Source organism: Catharus ustulatus, chromosome 13, assembly GCF_009819885.2.
Source record: "Catharus ustulatus isolate bCatUst1 chromosome 13, bCatUst1.pri.v2, whole genome shotgun sequence".
Taxonomy (NCBI): domain Eukaryota; kingdom Metazoa; phylum Chordata; class Aves; order Passeriformes; family Turdidae; genus Catharus; species Catharus ustulatus.
The window spans coordinates 13,702,248-13,717,149 of NC_046233.1; the positions used below are offsets into that span (position 1 = coordinate 13,702,248).

Sequence of the window (14,902 nt, forward strand, 5' to 3'; positions counted from 1 at the left end):
TGCTCCAAACCAAGGCTCATATATTGCAGCAGCCCTCTCTACCTCGTATAATGCCACAAAGGTCCCAGCAGGAGACCTTTCAGTGGAGCAGACAAGCCACAGGCGAGGGCAAACAGGGCATCACAACTTCCTAATAAGATGACTTATTAGATTGGGGGCTTGACACAGCGTTTATTTAACCACTTCTTTTCCCAGGCAGCAGGCGCTGTGTGCGCTCTGTGCGCTCTCTGTGTGCGCTGTGAGCTCTGTGCGCACTCTTTGCTTTGTGCGGTGTGCGCGCTGTGCGCTCGGTGCGCGCTGTGTGGATTGTGTGTGCTCTATCCGCGCTGTTTGCGCTGTGTCTCCGCGGGCGCGCTCCGGGCGCGCTGCGCTGCAGGAGCTCCGCGCTCGGACCCGTCTGCCCCATGTGCGGCCGCAGGGTAGCCGCTCCGTGCGGGCCGGCGGGGCGCGGGTTAAGCGGGGCTCGGGTTAAACGGGGCTCAGGGCCGGCAGGACTCGGGTTAAGCGGGGCTCGGGGCCGGCAGGGCGCGGGTTAAGCGCGGCTCAGGCTGGCAGGGCGCGGGTTAAGCAGGGCTCAGGCTGGCAGGGCGCGGGTTAAGCGCGGCTCAGGCCGGCAGGGCGCGGGTTAAGCGCGGCTCGGGTTAAGCGCGGCTCAGGCCGGCAGGGCGCGGGTTAAGCGCGGCTCAGGCCGGCAGGGCGCGGGTTAAGCGCGGCTCAGCCCCGCGTTTCCTGCCCGCACTTGCCGTGGCCCGAGGCGGTGCCGGAGCCGGGCGAGCCGCGCCGGGCCAGGTGGCGGGCAGGCACACCGTGTTATTAGGCAGCACCGAGCGCGAAACCTTGATCTTCGAAAAAAAAAACTTTAAAAAGGCCCCTAATTAATCCCGCGCATGAGAATAAATAGCATTCCACATCAGCCCGGATGGAAAAGGCACCTTCCCATTTCGCCAAGTGATCCCTTCTATCCACGGCTTTGGGAGCGTCGCTGTTTGTGGCACTTAAACGCAAGAATTCTTCTTTTCTTGCCACGTCAATTGGATTTAAATAACAACAAGCACAAGAAGGGACAATGGTCTCGATGTGCTCTATCTTTAGAGAGCCATAAACGCCCTGACAAAGAGCCCCGTGCGCTGCGCGCTCCCCGTGCGGCTCCGAGCAATCCATGGAAACTCTTCCATCAGCTTCACCCAGCTCAGCCCATTGCTAAGTCCTGCTCTGGAGCCTCCTTAACATTCCCTCTTTTTAATTCTGTGTCCAAGTGACAGATTGAAGCATACGTACTGAGTTTTCTCATATTTCTGAAGAGCTTTGATTCGGACTGAACTTGTTTTATGAAAAGAAAAGGATTCTAAGAAAAAAATAGCTGTCTTTTAACTCATATAGCACTTGTCTAATTTTGATTTATAAACATTCCCAGCAGAGAAGGCATCCTTGTCCAAATAGTCTCAAGGTTCATAAACTTCATCTAATTTTATGATATAATTGTACAGTAGTTTCAAGGACTCTTACTGTCTAGAGGGCTTGAATCCATTTGATTTTATTCATCCCAATGGTATCTGCTTTTATCCCTAACTAAGATTAACAATTCTGGCATTATAGCAATATGGAAAGTTCATCACATTCGTGCAATGATTCTACCACCAGCTGCAGATCCTTCTGAAGTTTACTGTGTAATGAATTTAAAACATAAATAGCAACAAATGGGATAAATAATTTCTTTGCCAGAATTGGAGCAAAGTTAATTCTGTCTTTATAAATAAGTTTTTTATGCTGGTGGGTTTTTTTGTGAACCTTTCAGTATTCAATTAAATCACACAGTTTCTCAATCTTTCTTTTGAATATGTTTTACTTATGTATTTATAATTTAAAACATTTTTTAAGTAGCTATAAATCACTGGAAAAAAAAAGAGAAAAATGGTTTTAGCTTCACAATGCAGATAAGATATTTTCTAACATCTAAGAAATAGACTTCAGAGTTGCTTATTCAATATCAAGAGTTATCATTACCAGGGATATTTCACATTGTTATAGAAGAGGGATTTGTTATTGGGATGTTGTAAACTAGGACTGAGCTCTTTATTTTCTGAAATTTTATTTCCCTTTGCTGAGGTGAACCTGAATGTTGTCAGATAGTTGCAGATCTCCCAGGTAACATTTCCTTAAGTGGAGTTTTTAAGAATGACTAAAATTTGTTCTCCTCCAAGCAGGGTGTTTACTTTCTCTGTCCAGTGTTCTCCAGATAATGTGCAGTGCTGCACTTACCTTTTGGATCAAGAAACTTCCTTGACCATTACTTTAACCCATGGGCTTTATCGATTTGAGATGTAAAATAATTGTACGGCAAAACTTTGGTTATTATAACTAGATCTAAACAAGAAGGACTAACATCAGTTTTGACAACAAACAAAACCAGTTTTTGTTCTATCAGTTATGTTTAAGAGATTCCAATTTCAAACCAAACACAACTTGTGGTTATTCTGTCAGATATTTATATAGCCACTGGGGCGCCATAGTTATGCACCGCATACATCATTGTATTTTTAAAATGTACTTAATGAACATTTTTTCTTTTCTGGTAACTACTTCATTGCCTTAAATGAATGCATTCCAATAGAATTTGTAACAAATGAGCACTTTGTGTTTGCATTAATGCCAAACACGTTTAACAAATTTTTAACAAGGAACACTGGCAAAAAGCCAAACTCCTAGAGGGACACTGAAGGAATGCTATAAATTTAAACTAGATTTTACCTTTTCACTCTGCTCAACAAGTGTCTTAGGTGTCTTTGGCATCTCAGCATTGAAAATTTTCTACGTAGGTTGGATACAAATTTGTGCCTTAATTGTTTTTCTTCTTGGCCCTTCTCACAAGAGATTTCCATGTCGATATAACAGGCTTTAACAGGTTACTGTATTCTTTAGAAAGTGAGAGGTGGGTTTTCTTTCTCTCAAGAGTTAGGCCAGGAGGAAGTAGCAAAACCAGTATTTATTGTTGGGGCTGTAATGACAGGGAGGTTCAAACAGCACATATCATGCCATTGTCACATCCTGTGGTTAAGGACCTGTGCAGGGGCGAGCACTCCGGCAGATCTGTGCTGCCCAGCTTTGTGCTTGTGCTGAGTTGCAAACGTCTGGGCTGTGATTGTGTTTGCAACTGCACTTCAGGGGCAGGGGAAGGCAGCCCACAGTGCTCCTGCTGGCCCCAGCTCTGAGCTCACACAGAAGCCACGAACAGATTTTTGGCTGGATCAAACTTCTGGGGGGTTTTTCAGTTGTTAAGTTATGCCCACATGGTACATGTCAGTACAGACCTTGGGAATCACCTACTCTGTAATACATGTTCATATTAAAAGTGTTACAAGTAGCTCCACAAACCACATGCTTGCTCTTTACTTGTAACTTAATATATTAATTTAATTTTTACTGTGTTATTTCAGTTTTAATCAAATGCAGGAACTGAAAAATAATAATACTTAGCACTCATCCAAGACTCTTAAGGCACATTACAAACATTAAGCCCTGCAAATTCCTGTGAGGAGCCTGATGTTATGCCTGCTGTAGCAAAGAGCAAGTTTAGCACAGAAAAATGATACGACTTTTTCCTTGGTCCCACAGTAGGCTGGTGGCAGGGACAGAATTTAGGGTGTCAGGGCTTTGTCTTAGTTAATAGAGTCATTCTTTAATGGTTTTGCACAACGGTAAAAATTGAGAATACTTTTTTTCTCCTTCCTATAATTTGCATTATGTTTTTGCAAGAGGCACAGGCAAATCCCAGGACATCACTTGAGAAAGACTTTATGAGTTATAGCCTTATCCCAGTCTAGTTACTTGTTTGCAGAAAATGAAATAATTTCCCATCATTTGTTGGTACTCTCACTGCAGAAATGATGAATGAGTCTGGAGAAGGAAACTGAGGAATTCATCCTGACAGCTTTTCCAAGGATGTCACATTATGGTCCAGAGAGCAGAAATAGCCCTCACAGGTTTCATTAATGATATCCTTCTCTACTAACATTTGGTCAGATACCAGTTCCCTGCAATAAAGTGTCTATTCCCTCCCTTTCTTACTCACTAATTACCATATCAGCGTTGGCCTTTTATGTAGGTTCCATGTGTAACAGGTTAGGAGAGGGCAATTTAAGCCTATGTGAATGGGTATCTGTTTTTGTATCTGGGTGCTTGTTGCAAACATTTGGAAAGCATATGGAGCATAATGGACATTAACCCAGATGTCAAAAATAGCCTGCATTTTACTACTGTTATTAAACAGTTTCCCCTTTAACCCCTTTGTGTTTACCCACCCTCTCCAGCTTGTTTCTGCAAATCACTGCTGAGAGGAAAGGATTGGAGGTAAAAAGTACTAATCAGGCAGGTGTCTTTATCCAAAGGAAAAACAATCTGAACAAATATTTGTGGGCTACTACACTTTTATATCTTCACATCCTTCTGCTGTTTTCATTGACTGGTATCTAATGGACTGACAGAGGTGGCAAACTCATAAGACATTAATTTCAGCTGGAGCACTGCTGAATTCAGGCCCAATGCACGTTACCAATCTTTATTTCTGTTTTAGAGGTTCAGTGACTTTTACCAAGTACAGCATTGAAGAAACAAATATAAATTTAATTTACTCAACCTCGGTTGGTTTTTGACAGCAATATCCTTTTATATATTTATTTGACTTACTTGAGAAATACTTTGCATTTCCTACCTGTGGTGAACAAGTTTTTGTTACACTTCCAATACATATATGGTTTCCTGATGAATGAGTGGGTTGATTAAGTGGGTGAGGTTTATTTGGGGGCTTTCATTCTGTAGTAAAACCCCAATGAAAATCTGAGGAGCAGGCTGGAGAGGGCGTGCATTTTGTACTTTGCTGCTCTTCCTCAGATTGGACACTTTATTCTGGGTACTTATTTTTTCTGAGCACAGAAGTGTTCATTGCAAAGGAACTTCAGCTTGTAAAATAGCAACTGCATTGAAGATTTGCTGTGATTACGTTGTAGTTTAAAATACCTAGGCTTTATTGTGCTGCAGTTTCTGGAATGTGCTCTCCTCATTAATTTATAGCTGTGCTTCCTCTGCCTCAGTATCTCTTTGAATGATTAAGAAATTCTCAGCACACAAAGAATGGGAGCTATGCACAGCTCACCAAACGTAATGCGCGCGCTGACTTACAGTTTTCATAAAAAGTTTGCAGCGATTTTATGTGCCAGAACTAGTAACATGATCTACTTTAGGAACTCCCTGGCTTTCCAGCTCTGCAGAAGTCATTTTTAGACTGTTCAAGGGCCAGATCCAAAACTTGTTAAAATCGGTGGGAACCTTTCCACATTTCAGTGGGCTTTGGATTAGTCCCTAAGTGTTTTAACCAGGAGAATTGTACCAACCTCTCACTGCAAAAGTAGAACTATTCATCTGTGTTTGTGTGCTACAAACTGTTATGTGTGCTTTCTAGCAAGATGTGAACTTGAAAATAGGGGGTTAAAATAATATGATACTTTATTCTGTAAACAGTGTTTCACTTTACTCACAGAATAATTTATCTGATAAATATTGGATTCTGAAATTTTAAAGGGGGATTTTAGTTAAGTAGTTCTGTTTGAAAACATACAGTTTTAAGCTGTATCAAAAACGCCAAGCATTGTATGACAAATTCTTTTTCATAAAATTGGATGTTTTGGAAACTTTTGAGGTTACATAAATGGAAGGGCAATAATGGAGAATCCCATACATAATGCATTTCAAATTTTCTAGAAACAAAGTCACTGGATAAATGAACAACTGCCCTATAAATTTAATTCCATTTAATTCCTCCCACTCATCTGATAAACAGATAATGTGAATAAGTCCAATTCACCGCTCTGTGCTTAGGAATACTGTGCTGTTTGCTTGCAGCACAACTGAAGTAACAATAAAAATCATTGAGGCCTCGCTCTGTAGTCACAATCAGTCTCATCCAAAGCTGGTGGAAGGCAGGAGGATCCTTCCCCTGGCTGAGCTGTGCTGACACCCCCCTCTTGCAGTCCCCTGGGTTTCAGCAGTGCCAGGCACAGCACCTGTGATTGGTGGGTGTGTGGCTGAAAACCTCCTAACACATTGCTGTGTGTTCTAACTTCTGCAAATCTGAGCTTCTTGTATCCATAAAACCTTTCTCCACTGTTCTGCAAATTAAAGTGAACTTAAAGTGCTTAAAATATGACAGGAAAACGGTGCTTCAATTTTGGAAGGCTGGTAGAGGTATTACACATTCCCACCTGCCACGGAACTGAGTGGAAATAAACTAATGATTCCCTTGGTTCCACACAGAAAAATATTTAATTTATTAAGAGCATTTCCTTTTCAAAGTTACTGTGCTTACAGACAAGATGAGAAAACCCACAGTTTACAGAATCACAAGTGCAACAGAATTTGACATCTTAGGAATTTAAAATATTTCCCATTTAGGGGGAATAGTGTCATACAAATCAGCAATAAAACTAATTGCCACCCTATGAATGTAAGTGGGTTCAAATTGAATTTAAATGCCTTACTTAATCCTCAGGCCCTAGAAAAGCATTATCTCCACTCACATACATGAGAATCTTGATTAGATGCTAACTAAGATGTTCTGGACGCTTCAGTCATGTTGTTAATTGGAATATTTTTTCCCTTGTTACAGTTGTCAGAGGAACTAGTGAAAAAGGAAGAAAAAACTGTAGCACTGGAAGGTAAAATGATAATCTATTGCATTGGATCTCCAAACATGACCATGATATCCTGGAGAAGATCACAGATGCAGAAAATGAATGCTAAGGTTGATATCTAATGAAATGCTGCATTAATTAGCATTTTCTCCATTATTTCTTGTAGTCTATTGTGAAATTAGATACTTTGGAAAATAATGAAGGAGACTCAAGCAGAAATTATAAGAGCTTCATTTCTGTCTTTAATGGGTCTTGTGAGTTACTCTGTTTTTATAAAGAAACCATCTGTTCAGAATATAGTTGTTTCATGAAATTCAGTTAAACAGGTAATTTAGCTAATTTTTGGTAAATTAATATTGATTTTAATAAGTAATTCAGATTCCCTTAGATGTGGTATCTGCATTTGCTGATTTTACCTAGTCTATTCTAAAGTATCACTTCTATTGCACTAGATTATCAAAGAGGTATTAGTAAAATGCTATATAAGGGTGTTGGCATTAACTTTACCCCCAGTTAGACACAGGCTTTTCCAAAAAATAAAACCAAGCCTTTACCCTCCTCTGTTTTCTTTTATCTACTGATAAAATAATATAAATTAAAAACAAACCAAAACCAAATATTGATACTATAACTGGTATTAAGCTCTGGGCCAGGTTGGAAATGAAATCAATTTTTGGTACTAATAACTGATGACAAAGCTTAGTTTTATGAAAATATGGTGTGTGTCTCTGACAATGCATAGGACATCTAATTTGAACATAAATATATGATTATATACAAGATGTATCTATTCCTGGATGGTAAAAGCTTGAGGTGTATATAAATACATATGTGTGTATATATGGACATGTACACGAGGATGTATCAACCTTTTACCATCCAAATGCATACATGTTTTCAACAATGAAAGCTGGGACTCTTAAAGAAACAAACAAAAACAAAACAAAAGATTGCTGTATATGCACTAGGTCTCCTGTACATGTGGAACTGTTTGTTATTGTTCTCTACTTTGAAAAACAGTCTCCAAACATGGACCCCAATGAATCTTAGATGTTAAAGAAAATACCAATGAACAAACAGCACTTGAAGGCTGTTTGAGTCAACAAAATGTGTCTAGTAAAATAAATTTAAAGCACATGCAAGGAAAAATAAAAATGTGAAGTTGTTTCATTCAGTGAGACTCTTCACTGACAGTCAGATCTCTACCACTCCTCAAGGAGAGAGAGGTTCCTTCTGACTCCACAAACATTTTCAGTCAGTCTGGCAAACATGTGCAAATGTTTGGCTGTTTTGTTGAGGTATCTTTTTGTCCATGGAAGAAATGCTTCCATGCTGATGGCAGTGGAAATAGAATATCTGCATTTTTAAAGGACAAACAATAAATTTAAGCATGGGTGGCCTTAATCCTTAGTAGTTTTTCTTTGCTGCTGTTAAAAAAAAAAAGAAAAAAAAAAAAAGAAAAAAAAAGAAATTAATGGATACTCCTAAAGTCTTGCACTGAATTTAGAAAATTTTTTTTTGAACCTGTGGTGCAATTAACCCTAAACATCCTACATGAGCCATACATAGTAATCCCCTTAAAATGATTGTCTAGAGATGATGTTTTATTTCTTTGTACCATGATTCTCGGTGCAATCAAAGAGCAATTTATCTGAGCAGGAGTCCTGCTGGATGTTACTCTCCTCAGTAAATAGAATAAAATGTATAGAATTAGCATAGCGTAGAAAATCTCAATTTCATTCATGTTTAAAAAGTTTGTCCTTTAACTATCAATGGCATTTTAGATCTTTGTTTTTGAAACAGCAAAGCTTTTGGGAGTATATTTAGCACATATGACAAATGTTGCACTTGGAAACTCAGACAACAAAACTGGTTTCTCATGACAAATTTGTTGTCGCAGTAGGGGACAATCTGTGTCTCTTACAATCAGGTCTTTACCTTAACTCTGCAACCGAATACTTGAAGTAGGATTTAAACTAGGGGGAAATAGGGTCACAGATACAAAGCTGTATAGTTAGATATTTATATGTATGTGCCAATTTTGTCACAGATATTATTTTAGGGGCATTTTTGCTCCACTCATGTTGGTATGAGTATTGATCTAAACTTTTATCAGGGCTTAAAAGTTAGCCCCTTAAGAGGAAAATTTTGTCTAACATTGAGTTTTTCTTTCTTGCTTTGTTTTGTTGGTTTTTTTTTTCCTTCTTCTTTTCATTTCATGTGATATTTATGATGTTTGGAGAAAATCTTTTCATATCCTAAAATAGAATCTCGGGGTTTACAATAAACACTGTGATGTTGGGAAATATTTTATTTGAGCAATGTTTGGTAGATTTTTTTTTCCCCTCCCCTCTGAGTGTAATGAAGCAAACCAACTTTTGCTTAACATTTAAGATAATGGTTATTATTTTAATGTGAGATCAGTCTTGTACTGCACAGTCTTTCTTTCATTTAAATGTACAGTATGAATTTTGTATTTAATGAATTTTGTGTATCCAGTATGCACGTACCTGCACATTGACTTTCATTTGAAAGTGGGTTTCAATTTACTTTTTAAACAGTGTTTATGACAAGACCTCAGATGTGTTGACACAAATTATATCCGCAATGTTTCTTTTGTGTGCGTAGGGTGACGTTTGAATGTGATGTTCTGCAGCAATGGGTCAGTATCCCCTATTTACCTTAGATCCTCATTTGATAGTGCTTCTTGTAATAATTTTTTCAAGTGAGTGGCATGTTCTGGATTGTGATATTGATATATGGTTAAGGACATTGATATGAAACTAAGGAATTCCTAGAAATTACCAGTGGGCATGTATTAGACAGTCATTGTAATTTAATGTCTTGTAGAAGTGTAAAGTACCAAGGTATTTAGAGTTCATAACATTGTTATCATGTGTATGGGAAGTATTTAGTGTTGATCAGCTTGTTTATTTTCATCAAATAAACTTTTTCTTTCTGAAATCAGTGTTGTGTCATTAAAAGCAGGTTTAATGACTGTAGGAAAATGTGTGAGAGATGTTTTCCACATGGTAAATCTATCACACTCCTTATTTCTCTAATTGCTACCATTCAAAGTAATTTATCTTCCTGTTGTTACTATCACATAAACTGTTTAAAAAAGCATAAAAAAGAAAATGTCTCCTAGGCCCCACTCCCAGAAATACTTACAGGCAACTTTACTGAAGTGAGGAACCATTTTCTGGATTGGGCTCTTAGAGAGCAATATGCTTTTGAGTGGGTTTCTAAAACATAATATTCTTGTGTGACCCTGTGTAATTGCATAGAAAATTACATTTTGTTTATGTACTTTACTGACCAAAAGCCATAAGGTGTGAAATTCTCTGCACAGTCAGCTCCTTTTTCAGCTGCCTGGTAAGTGGTTCCCCGTTTCCATTATGTTCACTTTTTTTAGAAAAGGAACTTTTGTTGACCAGGAATTTCTTACCTCATAGAACTCCCTGGACCAGCTCAGGGCACATGCAGCAGGAGAATAAAAGGTAAGTAAGTATGCATTTTACTTAGCTTGTTTAAAACCACACAGTCTCTTCGTTTTAAGCTCTGTTTCTTTACCTATAAATTCGTTTTCTTCGTAAGAGAGTACTATGCACTAACATAGGATATTAAGTTTCATTTTAAACTACAGCTAAATATACATTTATTGTGTATTCCACTTATGCCTCCTTAGCTTTGAGCTGCCATGGTACAAATTGAATAGCTGTAGCTTGTCTTCTTTCCAGACCTGCACAATCATTTGGAGCAGCTTGTTCTGTGTCCTGTTGGTGTCTGTATCAGGGGGCTGCCCATCCCACTGGAGACACATTTTTGATTCTGTTTTCAGTATTGATCACTTCCTGCTTTAAAGGCAGCTCCTGCTTCCCCACCTGGGGACAGGGACTGCGTGCCAACGTGACTTACAGGAGCTGGAGAGGACCACAGCGGATTTGGGGAAACTGTCAAAGCCCTTAATGCCTATTTTCAACAAGTATCTTTCCTCTGTAAAAAGCAGCTGTGAGGGCCCCAGGGGAAGGGCAGGACTAGCCTGTTTGTGTCTGTGGCTGCTGCAGAGGTGGGGAGCTCCCCAGAGGGCAACTCTGGGTGCAGGAACATCTCCACTAATGTTGAAGTTTGAGTTCATGCAGTCAAGAGCTCCTCCAGCTCTGAGAGAGCTTGGTTAAGGATCAAGCTCTTCTGAGCTTGAGGTTTCCTCCTCAGAGAGGCTGTTTGTTCACTCCAAACTTGAGCCAGAGTAGTTCAAGGTTTGAGCAGAGGGGGATGCTCAGGGGATGAAGCTGTGTCAGCTTGCATTTCAAGCCAACACATCAGTTAAGACACGTTCTGAGAGTCCCAAACAGCTCCATGCCAGCACAGTTGGATAAAGCTGAACTCCTCCTGCATCCCAGGCTGTTCACATTGTGCTCAAGGTCCAGCATTTGTTCCTGGAAGAGCCTCACTAACCAGCACACACTGGGTCCTGCCCCATGCAGAAACCTGTCAGGAAGTACAGAACAGAGCGGTGAAGAAGGGTGCGTGTCACCTGTTGATATTTCTTCTCCAAACCACAAAACTTTTAATAACCAAAGTATTAAATCACTCTAAATAAAGCCAAGTCAGCTCTAAATAAGTAATACATTTCCCATTATGAAGTCAGTGGGAGCTCTGCACATAGCCAGGGCATGATTTGACCCACAGATGAAAAGTACTGCTGATGAAGGGCTGCTGTGCAGATTTTCCTCCTGTGAGATTACAGTGATGTTATTTCATGCTCATAACTTTCCAAACAAGATAACTCTTTTTCAAATGCACCTTTTCAAACAAGAGGCAACCTCTGCCTGCATCACGAATAGCCCAGGGCACATTGTTTCAGTTCTGTATGAGGCTGGAGGCACTGGTGCCCACCCTTGATGATGCAGTTGCAGAATCAAGGGCTAATTTTGTTTGGGTTTGCATTCCTTCCAGTCTTTGCTCTTGAAAATTACTCTTTCTTCAGGATGAGACTGCCCTAACCCCAAATCTCCACAGATGCAGGGGAAAAGCAGGCACGATGCCAGTGCATCCTAAAGACAATGCACTGTATCCCTTTGAAACGTGCACTTGAATTTGTGTTGCAGACAGTTGTCTATTCCCAGCAAGCTGCAAGTCTCAGGACAAAGAGAAGAGCTTTGAACTCACCCAGTCTCAGATGGAGGCGAGTGTCCAGCTTTCAGAAGGTTGTGCTTTTGGTGCTCACCCCAGCAAGGCCAGGAGACAGCAGATGTTCTGGCAGCTGCAGCTGCCGTGCACTCGGGGAGCTGGGGCTGGAGGAGAGCAGCCAAGCTCCCTCCAGATGGAGCACACAGGGAAGAGGCGAGTGGGAGGCTGCACAAGGAAGTTTGATAGCTCCAGATAGCAATGGGCTGATGATATGTGGCTCCAGAGCACCTAACCAGCTTCTCAGAGGCTGCACAAGAGAAATCAGCAGCAGTCCCCAGCTAACCTGGTTCAGGGAGAAGCCTTCTTGCCGTGGGAAAATCGATGGGAGGAAATATCTGTGCAGAACACATGATAATGGAGCATGGTAACTACTTTTTATTTGAATGTAATTTGGACAAATGCATTACTCATAAGTGAATTATCCAGGGCTTGCCAAATATGTGGTTAAACAGTTATTATAGCAAATTACACCATCATCTAAACACCTCTGTTTTGGCTCTCAGTTGTCTCCTTTTGCAATGAGGTAGTTTTTTTCTTCTTGATTATTTTGTCTAATATTGCTGCCTTTACTGTTTTGGTTACCATAGAAATAAATAATGAGGCAAACAACAACATGCATACAAGTGAATAAGAACATTTTCTGAATCTCACGAGTAGAACACCCTTGTTAATGAGGACCTCGATGGTTGCATAGTTCTTAACATAGTTCTCATGTCTATTGATTCGTGTCCTCATATGCATTTTATTATGGGCTTTATATTTCATTTTAAACTTCCAAAAATAAAGAAAAACAGCTGAAGTACATTTTTTTTTAAATGGCCAGATTTTGGTTAGAGGTTAACAAAGGCCAAAAGAGAACACAGATCTGCCCCCAAGCTCTTGAAGTTTTGTTTTGTTTTAATAAAAAGATCCTTATTACAATGCACAAAGGGTCACAAAAATGCAGCCATTACAGACCAGGCCTATTCCTTGTACAGCTCTGCTGCCCTCTGCACCTTCTCCAGGCTTAGATCAGCCAAATGTGTGAAGGCAGGGCTGTTGGCAGTCATGATAAGCGTGTGCATTAAGGGGCTAATCCAAACTCCACTGAAGTGAAATGAAAAACCATTGATTACAATTAAATTCTGATTGTAACCCACTTTCTTCTTTCTGAAGCAAATGTGTACATTTACAGGAGCATGGGGCCAAACTGTTTCTTGTATCTATCAAAATTCCAGCTAAATGTAAGTCAGATGAACAAGCTGCCTGTTTTTTTGAATGCTTTGTGATAAGAAAATAGATCTTAGATCTCATTACTGAAGTTCATTTACAGTGTATTTTTTCTATAGTTGTCCTGACTTACTTAGGCCAGCACTCAACTCCTACCAACTCTTAACACAACCTTTCATTGTGGTGTCTTTACATTATGATCACTTATCTCACTGAATTTGTTACAGTTTAATAAATATCATTCAGTCCATTGGTTACTTTGCTATTGCTAAAGGTAAGTCTGCTATTGCCTGGAGGAGTAAAATGCTTTTTTTTTAAGATGTCTGTTTTCTAAAACAAATTAAATTCTGAGCAATCTTGCAGCTGGGGTTACTACAGGAGAAAGAAGAGGCAAAACCCCCCACCATAATTATTAACTGCCAGGACTGTCCATGTAGCCAGTTTCTAGAGGATTTGTTCCAATTCTGGTGCCATTCACCGTGTCAGAGTTGTTCTCTCTGAAGTTAAACAACCAGTCTCCGTATCTGAGAGCTGAAGGTTGTAAATCTCCCTTGTGAATGTTGCCCATGACAGGGAAGGAAAGACTTGCATAATTACCACTTGTACTTCCTCAGAGAACATGAGCTCAAGTCTAAAGCAAGGAGTTTGGTCAATAAAACATCAGAGTCTGAAAACTACAGGAAAAGACCTGTCCAGCTCACATGATAAGAATATTTTTCTTTCTTTAAAGAAAATTAATATTTCAGAGGAAGCCTCTTCCTCAGACCTGATTATTTTACATATATTCTTAATTTTTCTTCAAGGTTACCTTCAGTTAATGCAATTTGTAGCTAAATTAACTGAAATGTCTTACAATCTTCCTTCTCTGTGAAGCATAGCAGACTGGATATAGTTACTCAGCAAAAATACAGAGAACCACTTACTAAGCTGACTATAAATATTATATTCAGCAGTGTCTGTGAAACAGGTTACAAGTTTAAAATCAGGAAGCAGGAGCAGCACCTTGTTCCCACGCTACTGAAATCAGAAGGAATTACTCCCAGTCCTTCTCCAGTGGGTGAGGGATATCAGTGCTTGGTATTTGGGGCTATAATTGGTCAGACAGCTTATAGAAGAATACAAGTACTCATGTGAGCAAATTTTTACAGGATTTAAGTCTGAAATCAATTATAAATGCATGTGGGTTAATGTGAATGCTCGTGGTCATAGTGGTACCTTTTCACAGCAATCCTTGTCCACATCTGTTCTCTGAGTAGGTCACAGGGAGAGATTTGGGTTAAAATGTTCATGCATTGCTGCTCTTCTCCACTGCTTTCTCTACTTCCTGCTCTGCTTTGCACATTTTTTAGCTCTAAATTCTCTCACACAGAAGTTCCATATGCAGTCTTTGAAAGGAACCCTGTGATTCTTCAGTGCTTTGCCATCTTCTCTGGGGCTGCAGAGAGAGCTGAGCGTGAGGCAGGAGGCACCTAAGGTAAGACTGACTGAAATTAAGCACTTGCTTCAGACTTGGATTACCCATGTGTCCTGTGCAGTATGAAACACCCTCCTCCCTTTGATTGCTGTGGGATTTGAATATAATCAGCATCTGGCACAACAGAGACTGAAATACAATAAAAAATTACAAAACTTTCTTGATATATATTACATTGCCATCATCAATGTCCCAAGGAATCAGGCAAACCAGGAAATATGAAAATTCGTTGTTTAGAAATGTTTTTTTCAGAATTCACTTGCCTAGTTTGGCTCAATTATCTATCCCTCTCAATTCTGAAATAGCAAATACAAATTGTGATGAATGCAGATTCGGTAAACTC

The 14,902-nt window shown here is 39.9% G+C and overlaps 1 protein-coding gene across 11 annotated transcripts in view; it reads left to right on the forward strand.

The window, feature by feature from the left end:
* Positions 1-9,647, forward strand: part of ERC2 (ELKS/RAB6-interacting/CAST family member 2) — a 413,636-nt gene extending 403,989 nt beyond the window's left edge. For all 11 annotated transcript variants that reach the window (XR_004419294.2, XR_004419295.2, XR_004419300.2 and 8 more), the window contains one exon: positions 6,659-9,647. The gene's annotated coding sequence lies outside the window, so the exon portion shown is untranslated. The remainder of the gene's footprint in view (positions 1-6,658) is intronic.
* Positions 9,648-14,902: the final 5,255 nt, after the last annotated feature.